The sequence below is a fragment of the Arachis hypogaea genome, chromosome 4, assembly GCF_003086295.3.
Source record: "Arachis hypogaea cultivar Tifrunner chromosome 4, arahy.Tifrunner.gnm2.J5K5, whole genome shotgun sequence".
Taxonomy (NCBI): domain Eukaryota; kingdom Viridiplantae; phylum Streptophyta; class Magnoliopsida; order Fabales; family Fabaceae; genus Arachis; species Arachis hypogaea.
Genome location: NC_092039.1, coordinates 27,367,250 through 27,373,906, shown reverse-complemented (window position 1 = coordinate 27,373,906; position 6,657 = coordinate 27,367,250).

Here is a 6,657-nt window from a genome sequence, read left to right as displayed (position 1 = left end):
TTTTTCAATTATAACACATCTAAAATTATTAAGTTATATACAAAATATTTTTGAAACAATCACCAAAAAATATTTTTGAAACACATAAAAAATCATAAATCTAAAGTTTAAATTTAAACGTTAAAAAAAATAATTTTTTTATCTTATTCGATAAAAATGCATCTAATATTTCTTCTTCTTTTTTTATTATTATTTGAATTTTTTTAAAATTATTAAAATTTATGTTCATAAAAATTGTTTCTTTTTCGATTATAACACATCTAAAATTATTAAGTTATATACAAAATATTTTTGAAACACATCCAAAATCATAAATCTAAAATTTAAATTTAAACACTAAAAATAAAATTAAATTTTTTATATCTTATTCCATAAAAATGCTTCTAATATTTCTTATTTTTTTATTATTAGTTAAGTTTTTTCATTACTTATACATTTAAACATTAATGTTTTTAAAATTATTAAAATATATCTTCATAAAAATTGTTTTTTTTAGTTATAACACATATAAAATTATTAAGTTAAAACATATCCAAAATCATAAATTTAAAATTTAAATTTAAACTTTAAAAATAAAATTATTTTCTTAATATTTTATTCGATAAAAATTCATCTAATATTTTTTATTTTTTATTATTAGTTGAATTTTTTTATTACTTATATATTTGAACATTAACGTTTTAAAATGATTAAAATTTATGTTTATAAAATTATTTTTTAATTATAACACATATAAAATTATTAAGTTATACACAAAATATTTTTAAAACACATCTAAAATTATAAATCTAAAATTTAAATATAAACGTTAAAAATAAAATTATTTTTTTATATTTTATTAAAAAAAACACATCTAATATTTCTTATTTTTTATTATTAGTTAAATTTTTTTATTACTTATATATTTGAACATAAATATTTTTAAAATTATTAAAATGTATATTCATAATTTTTTTTTTCAATTATAACACATCTAACATTATTAAGTTATATATAAAATATTTATAAAACACATCTAAACTCATAAATTTAAAATTTAAATTTAAATATTAGAAACAAAATTAATATTTTTATATCTTATTCGACAAAAACGCATGTAATATTTCTTTTTTTTATTAGTTGAATTTTTTCATTACTAATTAGAACATTAACGTTTTTAAAATTATTAAAATGGTTGTTCATAAAAATTATTTTTTTTATTATAACACATCTAAAATTATTAAGTTATATATAAAATATTTGTAAAACAAATCCAAAATCATAAATCTAAAATTTAAATTTAAACGTTAAAAATAAAATTATTTTTTATATCTTATTAAATAAAAACGTATCTAATATTTCTTAATTTTTTATTATTAGCTAGATTTTTTCATTACTTATTTGAACATTAACACTTTTTAAATTATTAAAATGAATAATTAAGTTAAATTTTTTAAATCTTATTCAATAAAAATATATCTAACATATTTTATCATAGTATTAATTAAAATTTTTATTATTTATTTGAGCATTAGTATTTTTTTATTTTAAATTCTTTATTAATTTTAAAATTAAAATTTAGAATTTTATTTTATTTGAATTTTGGATATGTATTTAAATTCTAATTTGTTAGTAATTAAAAATATTAAAACTAAAATAGAAATTTTAAATTTTTAAATTTCAGTTTTATTTAGTTTGTATTTTGAAATTGTATTTAATTTTAAAAAGACATTAAATTTATTTAGATGTATGTGTTTTAATTTTTTTAAATATTATAATAAAATACTGAATAAAAGACATTTTTAAAGAATATTTAGTTGTACTATAAGAAAAAAAAAGCGAGGCAGGATCATTATTGGTCAAACCTCATTGTTGGGGAAAATTGCGTCAGGTTCTATAAGTAGTTTGGTTTTTACGTACATATGCAAGAAGAACCTAAATCCTTTATTAGGCTTTTGTCACGGTTGCTCATCAGTTTAATCAAGGGTAACTTTTTTGAAACTTGGCGCATATTATTTCATCAGCTATGTGAAAGAGCCTAATAGCGGAAACGACACAAAGGTCCAACACAAGAACAATATGGAAGCGCTCACAACACAATATGGCAGCAACTATAACAAGCAAATATAGCAAGTAAAGTAATAACAAAAACACACCAAGATTTTAACGTGGAAAACCCCCTCAATGTGAGAGGTAAAAACCACGGGTCGTCTAGACCAATGAAATAGCTCCACTATAATCAAATGAGGTACAAGAGAGTCTCAAACAAAGCACAAAAATGTGCAAATAACCAGCCAAAACATCAATGCACCAAAGCTTACAAGTAATAGGCAAGAAGATGAAATATACCCAAAAAAAATAGAGCTGATGTCGAAGCCAATTTCTCTTTCTGCAGACCTTCAATTAAAATCTCCACCGTTCAGAATGAAGAACAAGATGTGAAGAATCTACAGTTTAAATTTCACGTCGATCCAACGGTGAAAGAATGAGAAACTGCCGTTCCAAGATTGCTGCTATGTGTAAAAACGGGAAACCTAATTTCTCTCTTGCGAAACCAATTTCTCCTATCCAATCAACATCTCCACCGACCAGAATGAAGAACAAGATGATAGGAACATGCAGTTTAAATTTCAAACCGATCCAACGGTGAACAACTGAGAAACTGCCATTTAAAATTTACTGCTTTGGGCAAAAATGAGAATTCTGTTTTTCCCTCTTCTCTCTCATTTGGTGGATATTCTCTCTCTCTCAAAAAATCTCAAAACACTGAATTAGGGTTGTGACACTAGGGTGCAAGAATACACCCCCAAAATGTTGGGCTTGGGCCTCACAAAGGAGAGAAAAAAACCAACAAATATCCCCCTTCTCGACTAGGTGGAGGCCCTCGCTATTCCGGCGATCAAACAACATGTTTCAAACTTTTCTCTTGACAATGCTTTTGTCATCATATCAGCACCATTGTCATCAGTGTGAACTTTCTCAAGTTCCAACAACTTGGAATCTAACACATCTCGTATCCAGTGATACCTAACATCAATGTGTTTAGATCTTGGATGAAAAGTAGAATTCTTGGCAAGATGAATAGCACTTTGGCTATCACACAACAACACATAACGGTCTTGCTTGAAACCAAGTGCTGCAAGAAACTTCTTCATCCACAATAACTCTTTACATGCTTCAGTTGCTGCAATAAACTCTGCCTCTGTGGTAGAAAGTGCAACACACTTTTGTAGCCTTGACTGCCATGAAATAGCTCCCCCTGCAAAATTGACCAAATAACCTGAAGTAGACTTTCGAGAATCAATATCTCCTGCCATGTATGCATCAGTAAAGCCAACTAGCAAAGGTTTCTCACCACCAAAACTCAAACTCAAGTTAGTTGTACCTTTGAGATATCTCATAATCCATTTAACAGCATTCCAATGTTCTTTACCTGGATTAGAGAGAAAACGACTCATTGTACCAACCGCATGAGCAATGTCTGGTCTAGTACACACCATAGCATACATCAAGCTTCCAACAGCTGAGGCATAAGAAATTTCATCCATTGCTTGTTTTTCCTCATCAGTGGTTGGACACTGCTTGGTACTCAACTTAAAATGAGGAGCAAAAGAACTAGCAACACATTTGGCATCATTCATGCCAAACCTTTGAAGCACCTTCTTTATGTACTTTTCCTGTGACAAATAAAGCTTCTTGGAATCTCTATAACGAGTAATAGTCATGCCCAAAATCTGTTTGGCAGGACCCAAGTCCTTCATAGCAAAGAACTTGCTCAACCGTTTCTTCAACTCATTAATCCTCATAACATTCTTGCCCACAATCAAAATATCATCCACATAAAGCAAAAGAATGATAAAATCATCATCAGAAAATTTTTGCACAAATACACAATGATCTGAAGTTGTCTTACGGTAACCATGCTTCTCCATAACAGATTCAAACTTCTTGTACCACTGTCTTGGAGCTTGCTTAACCCATAAAGACTCTTCTTAAGCTTGCACACAAAATCTTCCTTTCCTTTAACAACAAAGCCCTCCGGTTGCTCCATGTAGATCTCCTTATCTAAATCACCATGAAGAAAAGCTGTCTTCACATCCATTTGCTCAATCTCCAAATCAAGAGATGCTGCTAGTCCAAGCACAGCGCGAATGGATGACATCCTCACAACAGGAGAAAAGATCTCCTCATAATCAACACCTTTTCTCTGGCTAAAACCTCTAACAACCAATTTAGCCTTATACCGAGGCTTCGAATTTTGTTCTTCATTCTTGATTCTGAATACCCATTTGTTCTTCAAAACTCGCATACCCTTCGGTAGCTTCACCAATTCATAGGTATCATTCTCAAGTAAGGATTTCATTTCTTCTTGCATAGCTTCAAGCCATTGAGCTTTGCTTTCATCTTCAACAGCCTCTCCAAAGCATTCAGGTTCTCCCCCATCAGTCAACAAAACAAACTCATGTGGAGAATACCTTGACGAAGGCTTCCTCTCTCTTGTAGACCTTCTGAGAGCATTTGCAGGAATTTCCAAAGTTGGTTCTTCATCTTGATCATCATCACCAACTTCATCAAGTATCGGATCAACTATTCCATCTTCACATACACCTGTATCATGCTCATTATTTTGAGCTTTAACTCTACCATCTTCTACCATAGGCATAGAGGGAGTAATATCCAAGTCAGAAAAATCATCACTAGGTTGAACCATTGCCTTCTCCGCATGATCAACATCCTTCAATGTTTGGTCTTCAACAAAGACAACATCTCTACTCCGAATCACCTTCTTGTTAACAGGATCATAAAACCTGTAACCAAACTCATCCATGCCATAGCCAATAAAAATACACTACCTAGTCTTTACATCAAGCTTAGATCTCTCATCTTTGGGAATATGAACAAAAGCTTTACATCCAAAGACTCTTAAATGATCATAAGAAACATCATTACCTGACCATACCTTCTTTAGCACTTCAAATTGCAAGGGAACACATGGTGTCCGATTCAAGACATGAACAACAGTGCTCAAAGCTTCACCCCAAAAGGATTTTGCCAATCCAGATTGTGACAATAAGCACGTAACTCTTTCAACCAATATTCTGTTCATCCTTTCAGCCAAGCCATTCAACTGAGGAGTCTTTGGAGGAGTCTTCTGATGTCTTATACCATGCTCTTTACAATAAGCATCAAATGGACCTGAGTACTCACCACCATTGTCAGTACGAATGCATTTCAACTTCTTCCCAGTTTCTCTTTCAACAGAAGCTTGAAATTGCTTGAACACATTCAAAACTTGATCTTTGGTCTTCAAAGTGTAAACCCATAATTTCCTACAATGATCATCAATAAAGGTTACAAAATAGATAGACCTTCCAAGTGTTCTTGTCTTCATCAGCCCACATACATCAGAATGCACCAAGTCAAGTATCTCCGGCTTCCTTGAAGGTGGATGGCTCTTAAAAGAAACCCTGTTTTGTTTTCCAGCAAAGCAATGATTGCACTTTTGCAAAGCAACCTTACAACCAGATAAAAGATTCTTCTTGGATAACATATTCATGCCTTTCTCACTCATATGACATAATCTCTTATGCCATAAATCAATTTCATCAACAAACTCAGCAGCATTAACAACATCTTTCATAATCTTTACTTGAGTTAAATAAAGAGTAGAGTGTCTTGTACCTCTAGCAACAACCATGGAACCCTTGGTGAGCTTCCAACTATCACGAGAAAATGAGCTATCCAAGTCTTCATCACACAACTTACCAACAGAAAGTAAGTTCAACCGAATATCTGGAACATGCTTCACACGCTTCAAAGTCAACTTGGTATCGTTGGAGGTTTCTAAGCAAACCTGTCCAACACCAGCACATTTTGCAACACCTTGATGAGCCATTTTCACATCACCAAAATCACCAAGAGTATAGGACGTAAACAAATCCCTTCTAGATGTAACATGAATAGAAGCACCGCTATCAATCACCCAACTAGTGCTATTATCAATAAGGTTAACAGATTCAAACTCCTCAACAACAAGAAAATCATCATGAGTTACATTAACCTTGTCTTCCTTGGTACCATCATCTTTATTTGTGCTTTTGTCTTTACTTGCCTTGGCTTTCTCCTTCTTTAGCTGCCAGCAAAATATCTTCACATGTTCCTTTTGACCACTATGATAACACTCAATATTCTTATACTTTCCTCGAGACTTGCTTTTGCTTTGATCTCTACCTTTAGGACCTCGACTTTTGCTTCTCCCCCTAGACTCAGAAACAAGAACATCTGAATGTGTAGTCGATGTACCTTGTGACTTTCTTCTCATTTCTTCATTCAAAACACTGCTCTTGGCAAGATCCATAGAGATTACACCATCAGGAGCAGAATTGGACAATGACATTATGAGAATTTCCCATGAGTCTGGTAAGGAGTCAAGAAGTAACAATCCTTGAACCTCTTCATCAAACTTGATACCCATGGAAGATAACTGATTCATAATTCCTTGGAAATTATTCAAGTAATCTGTCATTGATGTCCCATCTGTATACTTCAAAGCTAATAACTGCTTGATCAAAAACATCTTGTTATTCCCATTTTTCCGAATATACAACTGTTCAAGCTTAATCCAAAGGGTTCGAGCATGTGTCTCTCCAATAATATGGTTCAACACATTATCGTCAA